This window comes from Peromyscus maniculatus, chromosome 2, assembly GCF_049852395.1.
Source record: "Peromyscus maniculatus bairdii isolate BWxNUB_F1_BW_parent chromosome 2, HU_Pman_BW_mat_3.1, whole genome shotgun sequence".
Classification (NCBI taxonomy): Eukaryota; Metazoa; Chordata; class Mammalia; order Rodentia; family Cricetidae; genus Peromyscus; species Peromyscus maniculatus.
Window position 1 is genome coordinate 61,552,612 of NC_134853.1, and position 24,068 is coordinate 61,576,679.

The 24,068-nt window shown below is 37.8% G+C and overlaps 1 protein-coding gene across 5 annotated transcripts in view; it reads right to left on the reverse strand.

Annotated features, from left to right (window-relative positions):
• The window catches only part of Lingo2 (leucine rich repeat and Ig domain containing 2), a 1,165,708-nt gene that overhangs the window by 508,607 nt on the left and 633,033 nt on the right, over positions 1–24,068 (reverse strand). For all 5 annotated transcript variants that reach the window (XM_015994223.3, XM_042270975.2, XM_076564048.1 and 2 more), the window contains one exon: positions 20,915–21,000. The gene's annotated coding sequence lies outside the window, so the exon portion shown is untranslated. The remainder of the gene's footprint in view (positions 1–20,914; positions 21,001–24,068) is intronic.

The window sequence follows — 24,068 nt, forward strand, 5'->3', positions numbered from 1 at the left end:
GTGTGTGTGTGTGTGTGTGTGTGTGTGTGTGTGTGCATACATTCAGACTAACCAAAGACATTTCTACTTTGAACTATTATACCATGAAGTTCTTAATAATATAATTTTGCTACCAAATGTTTATTGAGTAGGACAGTGGATATATGGTAATACAGATTCTAGGGTCTATAAATATTGTTCCTATTCTTTGTCATTAGTACTTATAATTCTTAACCAACACATGCAATATTACTTATCAAGAAAATGACATTATGTAGGAGAGCTTAACAATTACTTTCAAGTTAGTTCAATATTTTTTTTTTTGAGACGGGGTTTCTCTGTGTAGCTTTGGTGCCTGTCCTGGATCTTGCTCTGTAGATCAGGCTGGCCTCAATCTCACAGAGATCTGCCTGGCTCTGCTTCCCAAGTGCTGGGATTAAAGGCATGCACCACCACTGTCTGGCTAGTGTGAAGTATTTTATCAAATACTTTTTAATCTGATGTTTGAATATATTTTATTTCCTTCAGACACTAGACATTCAGGGAGAAGGAACAAACATGTGAAAATTAAGGAAATATTAATCTATATTCCAGTTTTACCTAAAGATTCTAGGTATACCAGCACTTTCCATTTCTGCTGAGAAATGGATAAAATTGTGAAAATCACACAGAAGGGATCCACTCTGGGTGTTAAGAGAAAGTGACCTTCAGAAAAGCAATCATAATTACAATAAAGGAGGGAAAAAATCACAGACTTTTACTTGAATACACAATCAAATATATTTACACACAAGTATGTTACCATGTATAGAGTTGTGTGAGAAAATACTTATACTAAGTGGTTTCATGGGAGAAACTGAGAATTATGAAATGTTATAACTTGATGATACAATGAAATGAAGGGAATATATAATGATGAAATGAAAATATGTTCAGAATATGCTTAACTGTTTTGAGAACAATGGGGGAGGAATTATTTAAGAGGACTCATATATTTAAAACTCTTTCCTGTGGATATCACTCTGTATAAATAAAAGTTGATTGGCCTGTAGCCAGGTGAAAGAGATTTGTCCTGACCGTAGGCCAGGCAGGACTGGAGAAAACTCCAGCTACAGCTCTTTATATTCTTTATTTCATAATTACTATTTTTATTTGAAATTATAGAAAGTAAGGCTATTGTTTATTAGTTATTACAATTATATTTCTCCTTTCCCTCCTCTTTCCAAACTCTCCCATATACCCTTTCTTGCTCTCTTTCAAATTCATGGCATCTTTTGTCATTAATAATTATCATATGTATATAGGTATATGTATATACATATTAATTCCTAAATATAACCTGGCCAGACTGTATAAAGTTACTTGTATATATTTACAGCTGATAACTGGGCATTGGATGGCAATTGGTGTGCTCTTCCCTGATGAAAGGTATTTCTCCTGTTCTCAGAATGCCTTAGTTACCTGTAATTTCCCTGTGTAGGGTTGAGAGCTCATCATGCTTTACGTTATGCCTCTCTAAGGGGAAAATTTGTCGATGATATACTGTCAAGATGTTGGTGGGATTCTTAGAGAAGAATCAAGACTAGTCATTCTAACGCTTAGTGTAGAATAAACATTTTATTTGATTCGGGAACATATATTTAATGCCTCATTATTCTAACAATCTACACTGTGAACTCTTGTATTATAGAATATATGCTACTGAATAATTGGCATAAACTTTATTCTAATATTATAACTACCAATGTACCTTTCCTCTTTTCTACCAAGAAATTAATAATAACCTGATAAAAAAGACTCATAAATAGTCACTTTCTTGTGGAATAAAGCTGAGTATAAAATATATATACAGCTCTAAACAAAAATATTTAATGCAATTTTATCCGTGAAGATTTAATAAAATAATAGTGTGTTCCTTCATTGAGTTTATAATCTCTGTAGTCAAGGTTTGTGATCAAATTATAGTACCAGTCATAAAATACCCCTTGTGGAACAGATTTCATATCTAATAGAATGTGGGTGGTTATCCCCTAACCATGGTGCCACTATTGTACCAGTGGGTTTTACCATCTGGATATTTTGGGGAACCAAGTGCAGTGGATGTAGGCATTGTAGTTATGGGGGTCTTTAAAGCTTTTTCAGTTTTGCTGTAAATTGCCTTTATCCCCTGGCAGTAAGATCAGGATCCGTCTCTGGTTCATGAACTGGCTTTTTGGAGCCCATTATCAAGCACAACTTTGATTCAGGGGGAGGGACTTGGACTTTCCTCAACTGAATGCACTAGGCCCTGCTGACTCCCCATGGGAGACCTTACCTTTTAGGAGGAGGAAATGGGGCTGTGGGTTGGGGGAAGATTAGGCACAGGAGAAGGGAAGAGAGGGGGATCTGTGGTTGGTATGTAAAATGAATTTAAAAAAATTAATAAAAAAAGAACAAAAATGGAAACAAAAAAAACCTTTTTCATCTAATAGTTCATAGCTCTAGGAGCAGCAATGTCCACCCATGCAGGGTACTTTTAAAATTAGCTTACAAACTAGTGGATTTCCATAGGCTTCTTCATGCACCCTTAGTTTTAACTAAATCACCCCCTACCTTCTCCTTTCTCCATCCCAACATAAACATTTAGCTCTGAGTACCCTCTCCTCTCTTTTCCTGTCATCTGTTTTCTACTGTACCTTCTGATTAAACATTTCTCTTGAATGGGAAGACTATATGTTCCCATATATCTGATTCATATACCTTTCATTTTTTTGGTGCTATAAACTTCGGCCAGAGAAACTTTGTTTTTGCAGTGAGTTGATGCAGAGACTCAGACCTAGTCAAAGAACCTGGCATAAATAACACTGAGTGCTCATTTGTGGATGGGTCACCTCTATCAAACTCCCATCTTCTCAGAGAACTTTGTGAAGGAAAGTAAAAGTTGGAGAATTGTAAGGAGGGCTCTGATGATGGACACGGCCTGTTTATTGTAAACACTCACAGAAGCTGTGCTTACAGGCACACGATCTGCAGATTTTTTTTTTTTTTTTTTTTTTTGAGAAAAGCAAAATAAGGAGGATTTATTTTGGCTCACTGCTTAAGAAGGAATGCAGTCCATCCTGACGAGGAAGGCATGGCTGTAGATGTAACCAATCGTCTTATTAAAATAAGAAACACAGAGCCAATGTAAAAGAGAAAGCCGAGAGGTCAGAGCTCAGAGATAAAATCTTACCTCCTGCAGTGCTCCTAGCTTCCCCGAGAGAGAGCTACTTCCTGTTTGTCTGTGTTTAAATAGTCTTTCTGTTCTGCCTTCTCATTGGTTGTAAACCCAACCACATGACTGCCTCATCACTGCCTGTAAGTACCGCCCTCCAGGTCTTAAAGGCATATGTCTCCAATACTGGCTGTATCCCTGAACACACAGAAATCTACCTAGCTCTTGCTATGGCTCTAATAGCTCTGACCCCAGGGCAACTTTATTTATTAACATAAAATTAAAATCACATTTCAGTACAAATAAAATATCACCATACATGGCAGCAGAGATAAAAGTCACCTGATCACATTGCATGTGCAGTCAGACAGCATGTATAACCGAAGGCTCATTTTCAGTGACCCACTTATTCCAGCAAGGCTTCCTGCCTTAAAGGTGTCGCAACTTTCCCAAATAGCACCACCAGTTGGAGACCAAATGAACAGGTCTACAAATGGTATTTCGTATTCAAAACACAACACTTGGTAAGAGACTAATACGTTATAGCTGCTGATTGAATAGATGGGTAATGCAGTTAGAGACTCAGACCTCTGTCTTCTCATTTTAATCCAGTGTCATTCTAAGCATCCCCAGGCTAGCATGCAATTTGCCATATAGCCCAAGCTGGCCTTTTATTCATGATCCTTCTTCTTCAACCTCTTGAGTGCTAGGATTACAAACATGTCTCTGTCTCCCCTCACTCCTCTCTCTCTCTCTGTTCTCTCACATGCTCCCTGAAGCAGTGTTTTGTTTCATTACAGACCCAGAAACAATGGAGCTGAAAACTCTGAAATTTTGAGTGGAAATTATATTCCTTTATGTCAGAGTAACATAACATAGCCTCTCATTAGTTTTTATTCTACTCTTGATCTCTTACAATGTTATGATAAAGCTTATCACTAACATTTAATTTCAAAATGGAAAATTCATTTTGAAAACTAATAATAGCTTACAATTTAAGATTAGAAAACACTCATTCCTGGCCGGATGGTGGTGGCACACACCTTTAATCCCAATACTCGGGAGGCAGAACGAGGTGGATCTCTGAGTTTGAGGCCAGCCTGGTCTACAGACCAGCTACACCAAAGCTACACAGAGAAACTCTGTCTCAAAAAAAAAAAAAACAAAAAACAAAAAACAAAAACAAAAACAAAATTCATTTCTGAACTTGTTGCTTGAATTTTAATTTTCAGTTTGCTTCTTCTGAATAATACAACAAAGGACATATATAAAATAATGAAATTAACTCTATACTATGTATATAATGTTTAACTTCAAAAAGAGTGTGGTGACATTAACTATGACTATTGCTTAATGAGTATTAATTTTAATCTAGCTCTGTTGATAAGATACAAACACGTGTGGATAAATTTGACCTACTGCTAAACTTTCAACCTGTTAACTCTTGAGTTCATGGTCTCTAATTCTATAGCAGAGCAGCAAGCAATGCAGGAGGGATCGCACTGACATAATCAATTTACTTTGTCTCCCTTTCCTATGACGAAAACTTATACTTTTGGTCAGTAGGGTTCTCCTGAGAATTCTGAAACCATGTATCCATATATATATATATATATAATGAATAGGAATCAAAATTAAAAAGAAAAAAAAAGACCATCAGCAAGGTGGGCAAATACGAAACTCAAAACTTGATTTCTGACCACATGAAAAAACAGTATAAAAACAGGACAAATAAGAAACTATGGGATTAATTAAAACAACATGATCATGGATGGAGCACTATTTACAGAAGCCAACCAAATGCCGCATAGAAGCCATGTTCACCCTGATGAGAAATTCTGTGGTTTCATTTGCCTTTCCTAGTCTCTATGCTGTGCAATGCTTCACAGTTGGAAAGAAGTGGCCACATCTCCAGTTTCCTATCTTAGGAGGACAGAAAATACACACAATAAAATATAAATTCTGGGACCACAAAAATCAGTGCCCACCCGAATTGAAACTTTCATTAACAGTGTTGAACAACAGTTTTAAAGATGAAGAAAAAAGTCAGTGAACACGAATATAAGCCATTTAAAATGATCTAGTCTTGGAAACAAAAAGAGGAAATAAAGACAGGTAAACAAAAGAGCCCATGAGAGCTATGGGGCATAATGAAGCCAACCAACATAGGCATTCTGAAGGAAAAAAGACTACAGTCATATGAAGAAATAAAGATTGTAAAGTTTGCAAATTGAAAAAGATTCATTAATCTATGAATCTATGAATATTAACAAAATCCAAATAAGACAAACTGTTGTGCCTTGAGTCTGGAACCCCCAAGTCTACCAAGAGACCAAATCTGATACAACAGCAAAGAATCTTTTATTTCGATTTAACTCGGGGATCTCCCTCTGTCTGTCACAGCAGTGCAGTAGGAGAGACCCAAGTTAACTCGTAATAAAAGACTCTTTGTTGTTGCATCGGATTTAGTTTCGTAGTGGACTTTGGGGGTCTGGACTCTGGGCACAACATTTGGAGGTTCCACTGAGATTTCCCAAACCCACCATGACCACTCTGTTCAGTCTTGAGGCGCCTACTAGCAGATAACTTTCCGATTTGTCCAAGCAAGCTCTGGTTTCAGTTTCTGGTTTCTGGTTCTGGCTGTTTCTGACTGTTGGGAGCCCCGTCTATGAAGCCCGCATAAGATCTAAGGGGACGCACTGGCAGATCTCGGGTTGGGGTCCTGGGAAACGTCCCAAGGCCCTGATGGTGGGTCAGGAGACCCTTTAGAAAGGGATTGGATTTCCCTGGTTTGTCTGGAGAGGCTAAGCAGCTCACGACTGCAAGCTGTTAGTCCAGTGACTAATTTTCAGATCTGTACACGACTGCCTGTCTTGTGTGTGTGTGTGTGTGTGTGTGTGTGTGTGTGTGTGTGTGTGTGTGTGTGTGTTGTCGTGTTTATTCCTCTGATTTGGTAGTTAGGACAATTTGAACACCTGATCATAAGCCTGCTAGTTGTAACTGTTAGTTATTTAGCTGCGTTGTGTTCTTACCCTGTAAGTAAACATCATGAAACACGACAGAATCCGCTTATAAGAGTTTATTAGAAATACAGGGATAGAGAGTGTGCAGGCCTGTGGGAGAGACACGTGCGTGAAGAAGAGGGACTGGGAAACATGGCGCTCCACTTTTAAAACCGGCTGGGGGAGTGGCCAGGTCACGTCACTACTCCACGCGTGTGCGTAGATCACATGGTCACATTGCGTGCTTACGTGACCATGTAACGTCACAGACCCTGATCACGCGAGACCCCTTGGCCCGGAACTTGCTAGGCGGAGATATCCGGGTCCGCCGGGTATCCTAGCTACGAGACGCCTTGATCCGGAAATGGCTAGGCGGAAATGTCCGCCTGGTAAATGCGACCGTGTTGTAAACCCTTCAGTAACGTTTACTTTTTTTTTTTTTAAAACCGTGTGGGGACATCTGGTGTTTTTTTTTTTTTTTTTTTTCTAACTAGGGCTAGGCCCAGAGTTGGTGGCTCAAGGGCACATCTTGCTCAGCCAGGGGCCTACATCCTGCTGTGTCTTTTCCACAACCTCTCAGGCTGCTGAATGGCCAAGGCAGGGTTCTGGGCAAGGGCTTAGGTTCCCCAAAACAAAGACACATACTGAGATGCTGTCAAAAAGCAAAGTCAGAGAACAATTGGCCAAGGGTTTCTCAGTGAAACTATCAACAAATTACTAACTAGAAATATGAACAGAAAACTCACTGCCTTTTGGCAGCACACTGGTGTAGTTGCATGATAAAGCAAGAGTAAATATAAATTGCCCAACTAAAAGTCCATATTTCTCACAACTTTCTAAAACCAAAAGCAAAATAAAGACATTCCCAAACAAACTGAGAAAGTGGATTGCCACTGGATGTCCCTGCAAGAAATGTAAATGGGAGTCTTTTCAAACTGAAGTAAAAATACTCTGAACAGTAACACATAGTCATACGAAAATAAAGCAAAGGTAAATGCATAGGCAAATAAAATAACAGTATTATAACTTGGTTTGCATTTCACTTATTATTTTTCATAAGATTAAAAAGACAAGTGAATTAAAATAATTATATCTGTTAAAATGATTTACAGTATATAAAGATGCTTACATCAATGCCATAAGTTATGGAAAATGATGAATGAGTAAAATTTTCATACTCATGTGGCAAAATTCTGAAAATAAATGATGATAGTTGTACAAAAATAGCAATATATTTAACCCTTTACAACCATACATTTAAACATCCAGAAAATGATACCTGCTCTGTGAGATGCATTAAGCTAATTCCAAATATTATGGCTTCATTGAAAGTATGCCTCTCATGACAGAGTAACATCAAATTATGCATATCAAAGTTTTCTCAATGGCATGGACGTGAAGTTCTAATGCTGTGGAAATTAATGACACTTGAAGCAAATGAAGCATCCACCCAGCCACCAGAGAAATGTCTAGGAAAGTGGCGGAGCTGTCATACTTGCTGTACGGGTGAGAACCCCAGCCCTCTGTAAAATCATGTGCCCTCTGGAGCATTTTCATGCCTGTTACCCATTTGCTATTGTAGTTTCAAATGACTGGACAAATAATTATTTTTTCCAACGTAAAAATGGAGCGTGCAATCATTCTCCCTCAGCAGACTCCAATCATTACTTCTCAGCTGTGATTCCACTGCCATGAGATTGGTTGGCAGCCAGTGAGACAAGAAAATATTGATAGATTACTAAGCATCAATTAGCTAGTGGAAAAAATTGAAGTTGGATGAATGGAAATGTTTAATTTTAAGTTGAAGGAATTGCCAGGCTTGTATTTATTTAATGACCTCAATTTGTATGTAATATATGTCAAATAAAACCTTGAATTTCTTTAGACTGAGTGTGTATTCATCATGTGTGAATAAAGCCACCATATTTCCTGCTTCTTTTCATTGCAGAGTAAATGTAGTATTAAAGTTATTTATTTTTACATTTAAACCTTTCATTTTATGTGTTATGAATGTTTAGTCTGCATGTATGTCTGTGTACCATGTTCATACAATGCAAGGCATGTAGAGGCCTGAGAGGACCAAACTCCCTGGAACTGGAGGTGGTGGTGAGTGCCAGGTGTGCTGGGAATCAAGCCCAGCTTCTCTGGAAGAAAGGCCCGCTGTCCATGAATCCATCTCTGCAGCCCCTTATTAAGATTTATTAAGTGAAAGTGAGAAAGAACTACAGAGTTTGTGGAACATCAAGAGGTGAATGTCAGCAGTCACACTTCTCAAATCCCTTTTCTAAATTCTTACATTTGGATAAGTTGCAGTATTTAATGAATAAATGCTCCATGACCACTCTCTTGCATCAGTCTAATTTCACCTGCATTCTAATTCTTACACGCATCCCCACAGATAAATGCAGCATTCATTGTAGAAGTTCCTTTTTGCAGTAGACGGAGATCAGTACAAGGAAGCTGCAATTAATCAAAATGCAGAGAACAAGTGACAGTGGGTTGCCCGTACCCATTTAATACATTTCCAACACACCCCCTTCACCTAAGGCTCAGGGGATGTCACAGAAGAAGGCACACAAAGATAGTGAGAGACAGAGGACCAGGATATTAGCTGTGAGATTGTCCATTCTATCAAAATGGAGGAGAATAGGGAAAAGGTGGTATGATCTGGGAGGAGGTGGGGGAAGAAGTGTATTGTGAATATAATCAAAATGTGTTGTATGAAAGATTCTAAGAATTAATAAAATGCTTATTATTAACAATAAAAAATACACTTTCAAGTCACAAAAACAAGTTGCACAGCCAACTAAGATTTTCACATAAAATCCCAGAAGACACACATAAGTATTTAGCATCTATGAATTTTTCATGATGAAATACATTGAAAAATAAATTACTGCTACACATAGGAATCTAACATTTATAATATTGAGAACAAAATCCACACACAATGTGAGTAAAAACTATTATTATTCCATTTCTATAAAAGTAAAATCAGACTAAAAAGACATAATTTAATCTCAGGAAATGGTTTACTTTAAGAAAGATTGGGATTCATGTTGGAAAGCATCAAGTGTCATTTCAATGTTTTAGTTAAGATCTGTTTCCTAGTCTGAGTGATATTACAGTTTTATTGACATAATGGAAAATGCATTGAGCCATACACTTACAATTTGTGCACTGTTCTTCTATGTATTTCCACATAACATGGATAGAAATTATGATAGACAATTATTGTATATGTCATTAAGCAAAAGAGACAACTAGAAAAGAAAAATCATTTATTCCACTTGGTATGCCAGCATTTTGTGATGTATTCCTGTATTGACAATTGTCCCATATTGATAGACTTTGTTTCTTACTTCTCTTAACCAATATTGATAATGTAGGAAAATCTGGAGCTGAGGAGACATCCCTAGCCCTGCAACAGAACAGCCCTGCTGCGGTCTTCCTTTGCCCTGTGCCCATATCTCCTATGGACTCACAGTAAAAGTGGCCATCCTACCAAAAGCAATTTATAGACTCAATGAGATCCCTATCAATATTCCTGTGGTGATATTTCAATTGTGCTGAAATGTGATTTTATCTGTATGTTAATAAATAAAGTTTGCCTGGAGATCAGAGGTCATTAGAGAGCCAGGAATAGAAGTCAACAGCCTATAGAATGGGAAATATTTTTTTTTTGAATTTTACATCTGATAGAGGACTAATATCCAAAATATATAAAGAACTCAAATAGCTAGACATTAAAAAACAAAGTAACCCAATTTAAAAATAGGGTATAGATACAAAGAATTCTCAACAGAGGAATTTCAAATGGCTGAGAAACACTTCTTAGCCATGGAGGAAATACAAATCAAAACTACTATGAGATTCCATCTTACATCTCTCAGAATGACTAAGATCAATAACACAAGTGACAGCTCATACTGGTGATGATGTGGAATAAGGAGAATATTCATTCATTGCTGCTGAGAATGCCAATTTGGACAGCCACTATGGAAACTGGTTTGGCAGTTTTTCAAAAATATGGCAATCAATCTACATTATTATCCAGCTCTACCTTTTTTGGGCATATATCTAAAGGATGCTTTATCCTACCACAAGGACATTTACTCAACCATGTTCATTGCTGCTCTATTCATAATAGCTTGGAACTGGAAAAAATTTAGATATCCCTTAACAGAAGAATGCATAAAGAAAATGTGGTATGTTTACACAATGGACTATTACTCAGATGTCCATTTAAAAAAAACATTAAATTTGTGGGCAAATGAATGGAACTAGGTAAAATATTCTGTGAGGTTACCCAGACCCATAAAGATAAATATAGTATGTATTCAATTATATGTAGATATTAATGTAGGGGACAGGAAAAGGGAAGATCAAGTGGGAAATAGGAGGGGAGGTGGGTTTGAGGAAGGGAATTCAGGGAGAAATAGATAGAATTGAGGGGCATTTGAGAGGTGGTATAGAAACCTAGTACAGTAGAAACTTCCCATAATAAATAAGGCAAGCCTAGTGAAGTCTCCAAATAGTAGGAGAGACTAAATCTTAACTGATCATCTCTTGTAATCAAATGAAGCTTCCAGTACTGGCACTTGGTTATGTCTAATTGAACTGTTGGCCAAAAGAGATCCCATAGAAATCCCCAAACAACTCAGACTGTTGCCAGGACCATAGGTTGCTCTCCACAAACTGACAGCAAGGTTCCATAGCTGAAGATAATACCCCCAGAACTCATTGAACATGGAGAGAGTGAGCTGGTGTCTACATAGAACCTTCACCCTACATTCTAGTGTCTTTGGTATGGGAAGGTACTCTGAAGGTTATCAAAAGAAAAACAAACATCAAGCTGGTCACTAACTCTTTGATTTACAATGTTATCATGCCACCAAGATGAGCTGATGCAATGGTGGCATAAAGCTTGTGGGAATAACCAACAAATGTCTGATTTGACTTAAGCCCCTCTCCATAAAATAACAAAGAGTCAGAGACTAGATAGTTCATAGACATAGGCTATAACTAAATACCACTGGTTTAAAAAAAGTAGTGATAAAATGACTCTTAATGATATTCTGCTATACTCATAGATTAGTGTCTTATTCAGCTGTCATCAGAGAAGCTTTTTTCTGCAGTGGATGGGATAAATACAGAGACCCATAGCCAGACATTACACAGAGAAAGATGTTAGAACACACATCTCTAAATGGGATATCTCCATCAAATCCCTCCCCTCAGAGCTCAAGGAACCCCGTGGATGAAGAAGAAAGATTGTACGAACCAGACGGTATAGAGGATACCAGGAGAGCAAGTACCTCTAAATCAACTGAACAAAGCTTAGATAAACTCACAGAAACTGAAGCAGCAAACACGGCCTGCATGAGTCTGCACCAGGACTTCTACATATATATTACAGCTTTCAGTTTAATATTTTTAATTGCCTTCTCTTGGACTTTTTTCCTGTTGTTGGTCTGCCTTGTCCAACTTTGATGTGATAGTTTTTGTTTTATCATTATATTTTATTTTGTTATGTCGTATTATTGCCTCTTAGAAGCCTATTCTTTTCTGATGAGAGACAGGAAGGGGGTGGATGCAGATGGGAGGGAAGGTGGGAGGAATTGAGAGGAGTAGAGGGAGGGGAAATTGTAATCAGGATATATGGTATGAGCAAAATAGAAGAATCTATTTTCAATTAAAAAATAAGATAAATGTAAAAAGCTACATGTGATAGTACAAGTTTACAATCCTAATATTGAGTAGACAAAAACAGCAAGTTCCTCTGGGCTCTCAAGCCCAGCAGTCTAGCTACTCTGCAGTTTCAACCCTCTGAGAGTTTCTGTCTCCAAAAATGGTAGATAGTATCTGAGGAATGATTCTTTAGGTCATTCTCTGGCAGCCACAGATGTACAATCATGCACACACACACACACACACACACACACACACTTAAAGTACATGAACATGCACACATGCACGTACACACATATGAAGAAAATGTGTGACAGTTGTATAACTTGGTCTGCTTATGAGATGCCTAGCAGTGGGAGCAGGGGCTGCCCCTAATGTTTTGGCTGACATTTGAAAACCAATTCCTCATAGTGGGTTGCCTTGCCCAACCTTAATACAAGAGGGGGAACTTAGTGCCACCTCAACTTGATATGTCATGCTTTGTTGATACCCATAGGAGGCCTGAACAGAAACAGAGGAGGAGTGGATTTGGAGGGAAGGGGGTGGGGGTGGAGTGGGAGTGGAGGGGAGGTGGGGGTGGAGTGGGAGTGGAGGGGAGGTGGGGGTGGAGTGGGAGTGGAGGGGAGGTGGGGGAAGGGAATGGGAGAAGAAGGAGAGGAAACTGCAGCCAGGCTGTAAAATAAATAAATAAACAATAATAATAAAGAAACCTGTCGACTCCAAGAACCCTGCCTGTGACACCCGGAGAAAAGACTTCTCTCCCAATTTGGATATCTTGAGAGCTAAATCTGATATGACCATTCCTTGTATTTTTGTTTTGTTTTGTTTTGTTTTTGTTTTTCGAGACAGGGTTTCTCTGTGTAGCTTTGCGCCTTTCCTGGAACTCACTTGGTAGCCCAGGCTGGCCTCGAACTCACAGAGATCCTCCTGCCTCTGCCTCCCGAGTGCTGGGATTAAAGGTGTGCGCCACCACCGCCCGGCGTTTTTTGTTTTTATCATTTTAAATATAAGTTGTTAACACTTTTATGGGCAAGGCTGAGAGAGATTTAGAACTTCTCTGTCTCTTGTTCTGGTCCAAGATGTAAATAAGAATCATTCCTTATGCTGTTTTCAGTCTCCGAGCTTTTTAGTAGAACAACAAGCAACATGACCTAAGATCCCAATAGCATCCATCATACCCCACACAAAACCCTGAGATCGTAGTAGGTAACTTCTAGAATGCTAAAAATCTTTTCCATTTACATTTGAATGAAAATACTTACCTGTTGCTTTTTAACTTCCTGTTTGTTTGGTTGTTTTTTGTTTTGATTTTTAATTGTATTTTAAAGTAACAGTTCCTGCTGCTCTTCATTTCTTTTTCAGTCTTGACCATTTTTGCCCTTCGTCATTTCATCATCTGCCCTTGCTGTCTGTGGTTCTGAAGAAGGTGAGGACCACTGGAGCTTTCTGACCGCATAGATTATTGTCCTTTGTTGTCTCCAAAGACAAATTTCCTTTCCTTTCCATTTCCTTTCAGGTCTTCGAAGTTTATGTTCTTCAATCTCTGAGCTTTAATTCATGAGTCATGAATACAGAAGAATAGCAAACAACTTCCTAATGGGCCTCTTTCTGGCTCTTTATTATCTCATTGTCCTACAGAGGCTTGTCCTCTGAGGCATTCATCTCTCTCCACGCCATTATTTAGGTTTAGACAAGTTTCACTGATACTCTTGCTAATTTTTTTTTTTTTTTTGCCATATCTGAGATTCTGCAAATTCCTAGGAGATGGTGGATAAGGCTAACTTTCAATCCTTTTCATCACTGATAATTTGAACTTTAACAGGAAGACTCTATGCTTCACAACCCAAGATTACATTGGCATGAACAACTTCAGGCCTTAATACCAATGAAGATGTGAGAGGTCCAATTCAGATGCTCAAATGCTTGCTCCTAGAAAGCATCTGAGCCAGGATGCTTATGGAACCTCCTCCTTCCTGGCTTTACAGTCCTCTTACTTTGACCTAACAGAGTATTACACACACATGCACAAGCAACTCTTGTCCCATTTCCAATGCCTGTTTATGTTTTATGGGATTTCTGTGTGCAAACTTGTGTCAGCATCTATAAGATCTATATGTGTTTCTTGTGTTTTTTTCCTATGCCACCTCTTCCCTGGATACAACACATTTGGCTAAATCTTTCCTTCACTTATGTAAGGCCTTCAGTAGAGTCTATTTAATTGTGAATTTCAGGTTACCAATGTAGAGTCCTCTCAGAAGCTAATAATAGATTGATGTCATAGTTTCAGGTATTGTCACAAATTTTATTTTCCATTTTTCTTTTACTGAAAATAATTTTTTTCATATAATATATTCTGATTATAGTTTCCCCTTCTATACCTTCACCCAACTTCCTCTCCCACCCAAATCCATATCCCTTCTCTCTTTGGTTAGAAAACAAATATATATATATATATATATATATATATATATATATATATATATATACACACACACACATATATATGTATATATATGTATACACACACACACACACACACACACACACATATATATATATGTATATATATATATATATATATATATATATATATATATATGTAACTAACCGTCCTATTAAATAAGAAACACAGAAACAATGTAAAGGAGAAAGCCAAGAGGTCAGAGCTCAGAGCTAAAATCTCACCCTTCCGCCTGCGGTGTCCCAGCTTCCCGAAAGAGACCTATTTCCTGTCTGTTCGTCTATTTATAGTATTTTGTTCTGCCTTCTCATTGGTTGTAAACCCAAACACGTGACTGCCTCGTCACTGTCTGAATGTACAGCCCCCTAGGTCTTAAAGGCATATGTCTCCAATGCTGGCTGTATCCCTGAACACACAGAGATCTATGGGATTAAAGGCGTGTGCCACCACTGCCACACTCTTGCTATGGCTCTAATAGCTCTGACCCCCGGACAACTTTATTTATTAACATACAATCAAAATCACATTTCAGTACAATTAGATTACCACTATATATATATATATATGGTTGGAAAAGATGGCTCAGAGGTTAAGAGCTCTGGTTGCTCTTCCAGAGGTCCTGAGTTCAATTCCCAGCAACTACATGGTGGCTCACAATCATCTGTAATGAGATCTGGTGCCCTCTTCTGGAATTCAGGCACACATGTAGGCCGAACACTGTACACAAAATAAAAAATTATATGTAGGGGCTGGAGAGATGGCTCAGAGGTTAAGAGCACTGATCGCTCCTTCAGAGGTCCTGAGTTCAATTCCCGGCAACCACATGGTGGCTCACAACCATCTGTAATGAGATCTGGTGCCCTCTTCTGGCCTACACACATACATGCAGGCAGAACACTGTTTACATAATAAATAAATAAATAAAATTATATGTATATATATAATTGTATATATATATACACACATATATATGATAAAAAGAAAGATAAATAAGAAAGATAAAGCAAAATCAAATAAAAAGAGCCAAAGGAAAAAACACAAAAAAACACATATAGATCATATAGATGCAGACACAAGTTTGCACACAGAAATCCCATAAAACACAAAACCAGAAATCATAATATACATGCAAAGGACCTGTATGGTTTGCAAAAATGCTTTGACAAAACATTATGAGACAAAGAACCTCCAAAAATGTGAGTGAATTTATTTTGGTTGACAATCACCTGCTAGCCATGGAACCTGCCTTCAAGTGCAGTTTGTATAGACTGACTTTCTTGGAGAAAACTGATTTTTCCTTTGGGAGCAGTTGTCAATTGGAGCTAGCTTCTGGGTTAGGGATGGGGGCTTGTGTCCATTTTCCCTGTCTGAACTGGGACTCCACCTGGTGCAGGCTCTGTGCATGCTGTTATAGTCTATGTGAGATCATACGTGTATGCCTGTCCTGCTGTGTTTAGAAGTTATTGTCTTCTTGGTTTCCTCTATCTTCTCTGGCTCTTACCATCTTTCTGCTTCCTTTTAAACAGAGTGCCCTGAAACCTGAGGGTAGGGATTTGATGGAGACCTCCCATTTGGCGTGCTGTGTGTTTCCAAGGTGTTTCTCCCCCTGACCCTCCGACTCTCTCTCTCCATAATGTCTGTATGTATTTCCACCTACTTTAGGAGGAAGCCTCTCTGATGATGGCTGAGTGAGTGTTTTATATGTTCATCTTTAACTTAAACTTCTTACAGCCTGTACATGAGTGTATGCATTTGTGTATGTGTGTGATGTGTGTGCATAGATGAACATCCACTGAAACATAAATATAGCCTAAGTATAGTCATTTTAAACACATACAGCAACATTAAGCAGGTGAAACTTAAAAAAAAAAAACACAAAACAAAAAATGTAGCTTTCTGACATCTTAAATAATGACAGAAAAAAATCAATCAACATAATTTAGAGGAAAAGCCAAATCTTCCTCTAATATTTACTCATAACCATAAGCCATTATGAACTTGTAGCTGGAAGTTTTCCAGTGTCTTGCCTGGCCTGCAGTTAGGACAAATCTCTCCCACTCATGTCCCCCAAGTAAACACACAGAGGCTTATATTAATTATAACTGCTCAGCCATTTGCTCAGGCTTATTACTGACTAGCTCTTACATTTAAATAGACCATAGTTCTTAATTTTCTCAGGATCCCCATAAGATTGCCAGCACCCTCAACCAGCAGGAAGTAGTATGAGAAGCCATGCCCAAATTCCCAAAATATTGTTTATAAATTTTTTTTTGTTTAAAAGGGTTGATTATAAATGCAATCTCTTTCTAAAGAACAAAAGGGGATATAGATATGATAGGATAAAGAGTAACAACTTGTTTAAAATGTTTTACATTGCTGTGGGTTTTAGTTTATAGATACAAATTTAAAGTTAATTTTGTTATACTATATATATAGTATAACAAATATATATATATTTCTACTCTCATTTAAGGTATTATGTTTATGTAACTCACTTAAATTGTAATAAATAATTAAGAAATACAGATTAATAATTAGTCATCTATGATAATCAAACTTATAGTCATGTTAGTTAAGTTTTCTAGGTATACATAAGATATAATTCAATTAGGTAGGTAATCTTCAAATACTTCAAAGATGTACAGAATATGACATTTAGAATGTTCTAAAAACTTAGAATTTTATGGACAATGAGACATGTATACTCCTGGCAGTACCAATTACTTCAAGGAGAATGATGGGCATTGAATAAACCCATTATGAAGTTTGCTTTCTTTGTGGCGAAAGTTAGCCAGTGGGTAAAAAATTGCCCTTGTGTTGACTGATTGACAGTACGTTGTATAAACTGGACTTGCAGGACCCATAGGAAAATGACCACTGAACTTTGCAAAATGAGATGGTCCTTCAGGTTCCTGCTTTGCAGAAGAGACTGCCAGATATTCTACAGGACACAGGAAAAATGACTGAGGGACTCTAGACCTATGCTCTGGAGATGGATGCCCAAACATTGCACAAGAACTTTGGGTGACTGTTCGGGCAGTCAGCTGTCTCTGTCATTCTATATTTTTGGAAGTTGTTTACAATGATCTTCCTATTTACTTAGGTAATATATTCTTCTGGGGGTTTCTGAGGGAGTTGAAGATTAGATAGTTATAGTTACAGTTTTCTTTGTTAACAGTTTCAGAAAAGCAACCCACTAAGAGGAGATGTAAAGTATGCAGACTTGAAACACAGCATAAGATAGTTTTCTCTTGGTAATATAAGTTAGGATAGAAAAGGATTAGTTACATTTAGGACTCACCAAAATAGGATAGATAATGGAATATTTTCTCTGAATTTGTCAAATGCAAATGGACTAGACATTGTTGATATGTTTATTGCTTGTATATATTGTATATAATTATTGTACTTATTGTATACAGTTTTTCTTGTATTAGTTATTATTTTATTTTATTTTGTATTTGTGCTTTAATAAATAAATAAAGCTTTCCTGAAGATAAGAGGAAAAAGCCAGCTATTATATGTAAACACAAAAGTCAGGCAATGGTAGCACACACCTTTAATCCTGTCACTTGGGAGGCAGGGATCTGTCTGATCTCTGTGAGTTCAAGGCCACACTGGGAACAGAGCCAGGCATGGTGATACATGCCTTAAATTCCAACACTAGTTAACTATGGAGGCCTGGAGGTCTATACAGACAGACAGGAAGTGACACAGCTGGGCAGGAAGAGAAAGTGATGTGTGGGCCCCAGCCCCGACTGTGAGTGGCTGCTGCCTTGCTTGCTGACCTTGACCAGAAGTCCTCCCTATTCAGATTCCCTGCTGGTTTCCTTCTCACCGGAGAGCTCACCTGAGGTTCTTTGTTCCTGTATCCTGCATTTGGTGTAAACAACTTAGATGCAAGAATGTAGGTTAAGAGCCCCGACTGCTCTTCCAGAAGTCCCGAGTTCAATTCCCAGCAAACACATGGTGGCTCACAACCATCTGTAATGAGATCTGGCACCCTCCTCTGTATACATAATAAATAAATAAATCTTTAAAAAAAGAATGTAGAACTTGTAGCGAACTTCTGCCCTCCAGGGATCCTCCATTGTGCTGTAAGCCTGTATTTAAGGTTTCCTCCCTCTTTCAATAAACGGCATTTGGCATTTGGCATTTGACGTTCAGCTGTGGCAAATGACTGGCTGTCTCTCGTCTCTTATTTTCTAATCCGCAGCCCCTTGCTCGGACATGCTGAATGGGTATTGGTAACACGGGCGTTACTGCAACAGTGATGTAACTGGACAGAGAGCAAATCAGATGGCAGAACAGCAAGGCAGATAGGTGTGGGTAGACAGGAAGTATCTCATTTTTTTGGAAGCTGCCGAATTGGTGAGGTGAGGTTAGCCTGTGGCTGTTCGTATTCCTCTGATTTCTCTCAGGTTTTGACCCCTATATCGGGCTCCAAGTTTTCTATCAAGATCATTTAGAAATTCATCTACATGAACATATGTGCAGTAATACTTTGACAGAGTAATAAAATAATTAGTAATAAAATAGTACATGTAAATACTTGGATCCATTTCAGAAGCACCGAGAAAGCCTCAAAACACACAGAGCAAAGTAAATTCTCCCTGCTGCCTCAATGTGTGTTTCACTTTACACACAAAAGAGCTTCAATTTCTTTCAGTAGCTTTTGAAATGAATGAGTAACATTTATTCTCATGTCTCTTCAGTGTTGTGGAGAAACACAGTTCATTTTTATTTCAGAACAGGCCTTAAAGGATACCCAAGTCTGCAGTGTTTGGAAAATGACAAGGCCTAGCCTTCTTAATACAACCCAACTTTTCTTTAAAGGATAAAAATAATTTAAAAAAGAAAAAGAAAAGAAAAAGAAATCAAAACTCCTTGAGCAATCCAACAACATATCTCAAATTTTAGAAGTTGTATATATTTTAGTTTAGACATTTAGGAGTCATTACTACCAACTCCAATGGCCTTTCTCTTCCTGTCTATTGGTTGAAATATCTCTTTCCAGGAATTCTGTCCTTGTCACTCTCCTTACATCAGCTTCATTTTTAACAATTTGGAATTCAATCTTCTTCCTCCACAGATCAAAAGGTAAGATTCTTGTCATGTGTTAAGGCTTGTCTCGAAAAACAGAAGGAGACAAGAGCTAGGATCTCATGGTTAGGACTCAGTGTTGCACTTCCTGGTATTCCTTTGTCCGTGCTGATCCCATTCTCTGTGGCTTACAGTCTGGTGTCTGCCATTTACTGAGGACATCAGAAGGAATGTTGATTTTGAGAGAAAGCATTAGAAATATTACTAAAAATGCAATGTATTTGTGGGATAACGGCGATGAGAATTAAAAGTGGATGTTTGTACCTCCTGCTTTCAAATCTTCTCACATCTTTTGCAAATACTCTTCAGTAATCTTACAAAAACACTCAGTCTGCAATGGATAAAAAATATCCTGACCCTGAACTACAGAAAGTCTGAGAAGCTCAGAGAAATAAGATATCTGGTGAGCCAGCTAACCCCTCGGGACTGCAGCTTCCCTATCTCTGAAAGTGGAAAGAATGAATCCCACCCTGTTTTCTTATCACCCTGTGAATTCTAGATGCATTTACATATTTATAAGCCATTTGTAAGTTATAGGACTGCATATAAACACACAAGCATCATATTCTAAGTAATTATCCTCTGGAAAGTAACGTGGTATCTCAGCTATAAGAAACTTAATGTATCTTAACTACACCAAAGTGTTGGCTTTATAAATCAATGTAAAAGCAGAAACTGCCACCAAAAAGAAATAGATCAGAAACCTCCCAGGAAATACAGGGATTCCAAGGCAATTCACTGACATGTTGTCAGTGCAGTTTCTCTGCCTGCTAATGCAAGGGTCATTACACCTACCACGTTTCAGTTTATAGTGTCAGGTAAACAAAGCAAGGTAGTAAAGTATCTTGGGTGTATTGCCTGGCATGTGGAAAATACTCAGTATAAGCTAAACTGCAGTCTTTAAATTCTTTTCACATGTAGAGGAAACTACTACAATGTTGATATGCAGTTTCTTGTTTAACGCTTAAGAAATCTAAGCAGGCAAGCATAGCCCCTTCTATAAAATGAACAAACTAAATTTCAATAAATACAAACATTTTCCCACGATTGCATCACTACTTTAAATCCCTGTCAATTTATAACAGTTTTGTTCTCCCCACATAAAACTTAGCCTTTTTCCCCCAGGGAAGACAGAACTTTATTTATCAAGGAACAAGAAGCAAAATACCACACGAGCTTATTCATACGCAGAATTTATAAAGATTGAACTAACAGAACTAGAATGTAGAAGAGGTTAGTAAAGGCTGAGGAAATTAGGAGGAGGAATTTTGGTGGAGAAACTGATCAAAGGAAACACAATTTCAGTGAGATAAATGTCTTCCAATCCTAAGAATAAACTTCACAGGCAAAATTTGAGAAGCATTGTCATCTTTAAAATCAATATACCAGGGGGCCTTTTGCACTAAAAACAAGCAAACAAAAACAGCACCCACAGAAGTCATGACATGTAGAAAAGGAAGCATAGAGTCGCATTTGTCCACTTACCAATTTGAAGTGGGCTCCTCATGCTGGTGGTGGCCACCTGTGCTCTTTATCTGAGAAGCTTTTTTAAAAATAATTCTCTTACTATGCTGCAAAGAAAAAAAATGGAAGAAAAGGGGAAATGAAATGATGCTTCAGCCTTTGGAGTTCCCATACCTTTGACTGGTTTCAAACTTTTAAAACAATACTAGAGATTAGCCTATTTCATGGGGTTGGTATTTTCCATTTTAAAGGCAATGCATTGCCATATTTATCCAGAACATGGATTTATACTTATCTCTATCACCAAGGTATATCTTAATTTTTTTTATTACTTTGAGGAATAAGGCAAGAACACCAGAAATGCAAGACCAACCTGAGCTACCATGTATGCCCATCTTTTTTTTTTCTATTAAATCAAATATGTTTTATGGAAACAGGGTCAAACTATTTAGTCCTGGTTTTCCTAGAAGATATATAGACCATGTTAGTTTCAAACTCAGAATTCAGCCTGCCTCTCCCTCCCTAGTGCTGAGATTAAAGGCATGCCAAAGGTCTTGAAATGTGTTATATCCGCCGTCGCCATTTCGCCCCCCCCCCATGTATACTGCTGCACCATTCCCAAAGTACATGATAACTAGTGAACCACTTTATTCACATGAGCTTATGCACTTAGATTTGGGGGAACATTTAAGAGTTACTTCATATGCAGGATTTCAATTATCACATTGAATTACTATTGTCTACTTTAACAGGTTTTGCAACGTTATAATTTAATGTGAGGTTAATTAGTATCTACAAACATTTTCTACTATCACTATTGAATGTTAAAATTGATTTTACTTGTATTCAATATCTAATCAAGAAATTTTAACAACACAGGAAAGATACAGTCTAACCAATATGCTAGTATGATTCATCTTGTTTTCATTACTCCAGAAACCCACCCTACCATTTCATATGTTTCTCTGCAAATTCAAATGTTATCTAGAGCTATCCTTTTGAAAGAAAACATCCAGGTGGCCTATATCACAGCACTTTAGCTTTAGTTATGTCTGGAAATCTATTGTCCTGAAAAGTTTATTCTTTCCAAGAGTACATGGGAAAACATTTAGAGAATTCATCATGCAAGTGTAGGAATAAAAACAAAATCCGAGAAAACTTTAGATTAGAACAAATGGAAAATATAAACTATATATAGACATGTATGTGTGTGTTCCAAATACGAAATATGAAAGGGGACCCCTAACTATGAGGAAGAGTTTGAGATAACATCTTACAGAAGGAACTCACCTGCTTCCAACTCCTTAGAGTCCAGTTTCTTTTCTACCTAGCCTCTTTCTCAAATGTTTCCATGCTTCCTATGTATTTTTTTAAAAAAACTTAACTTCATTTATTTCTTCTAGTATCCAACTTCCTCCTTCAGGCTTTGATGACCTTCAGTAATATACCATTTGATAGACAGCAGCTGGAATTTCCTGAAAGAAGGACATTGCTGAGTCTATTTCTGACTCACTGAAGCTCCTGCCTCTACACCTGGCTGTAGTTTCCTAAGCAATTCACCTTCATCAACAACAACACTGGCTCGTTTTCATACATGAGTCCCTCCACCAATTTGATCAGATTAGATCTTTAAATCAGAGTTAGAATCTTGTTAGCCTATTCTTATTGTTTACAGGTTGTGAAATAAAAGAAGTAGGGAACTGAGCTCTGGTTTCTAATGAAACTTAAGCTTGATGTATTCAACTATCTTTGATCCACCTTTTTTCTTGTCATTTATTATGGGTTTTATGAGAATTAAGCTCATTTTTTCCTCATAGGTCTTATCATCATTTGTTGGGAGCTCCACAACCAAAGAGAATCTTGCTAGTATTCCTATCCCCACAGAAATGGACTGTCTGGAGATAAAGTGCTTTTTTGTGTACTGCAGGCACTTTGAAAATAGCTTGTATCAAACTAAATGAGTTCCAGTATAAATAAAGAGCCTGAGACATTGCAGACGGCACTCAGGAAGATATTGGTGTGACAGCTAGAAAGATGCAGTGTGACCCTCTGCAATTGATGCTTTGTATCGAGTGTAAAGTCTAATAAAATGAGCTCCATCATGGAACCAGTGTGCTCAATGAAATCTGTATTAAGCCTAAATATGAGCTCTGACTGGTGCCTTAGTAAAAGGAGGAAAAAGATAAAAAAGAACAAACTATAACTTGAGTCAGATTCATGACACAAAAAAACCTAGGTGTCATATGTATTTTCTATTCTAATCAAAGTGAGAAGTGAAAGAATATTTATATTATATATGTTGCCTTGCTGTGACACTATTTCAAATACACCAAAACATGGCTTTATTTATTTCAAAACCTCTGGCATAAGTTACACATTGATTCATTTTCCAGCACTTTCATAGATGTAGCTCATTAAATTATGCTTGTATTATATAAGCTGCCCTGAGTACACACTGTTAACCTAAAAAGATTGTAGGGTAAGAGGTTATTTTAAACACATTCTATTCCTTCCACATAGATCAATGCAGACAAGCTTCCTAGAGAACTTTTTCTGCAGCTGTAGGAAAAACTTCAGAGTCTGGTAAGGGAGATATGGAGGAAGCAATGCCACTTCAAGACAATAAACTCAGTTCTGTCTATAGCCTGAGCACTTAACCAGTTGCCTTGGCATACATACACAGTGGATTCTAGTACTCTGATCTTTCCTGGAACACTCCTCACTTGAGTGTGCTGAGGGAAGATTGCTTATTGAAGTTTGATTGCCATCTGTTGGGGAACTGTTTAGTGACAGATAATCACAGAGCCTTCAATGATGTAGGTCATCCCTTCTATTCCCTACTCTATGAGGATGTTGGTATTGACAAGATGGTATACACCCAAACTCTCTTGGCACCACCTGAGCTGAATGAACAGCTCTGACTGTTGGACAAATTGTCACACCTTGGTCCAAGAATTGTTTTTTATAACTAATCAATATATAGATTTCAGTTTTCCAGTTCACTGAAAGAAGCTGTCATGGCCACACTAGGATACATAGCATCTTTCAACCTCAGCAGCAGCAACATTCTGAACACACAATGATAGCCACATTCCTTACATGATGAGTTGGTAGAAATTTCACTATTCTGGAGATCTACAGCCAAGCACCAGGTTGAGTTCCAGGAGTCCAGTCG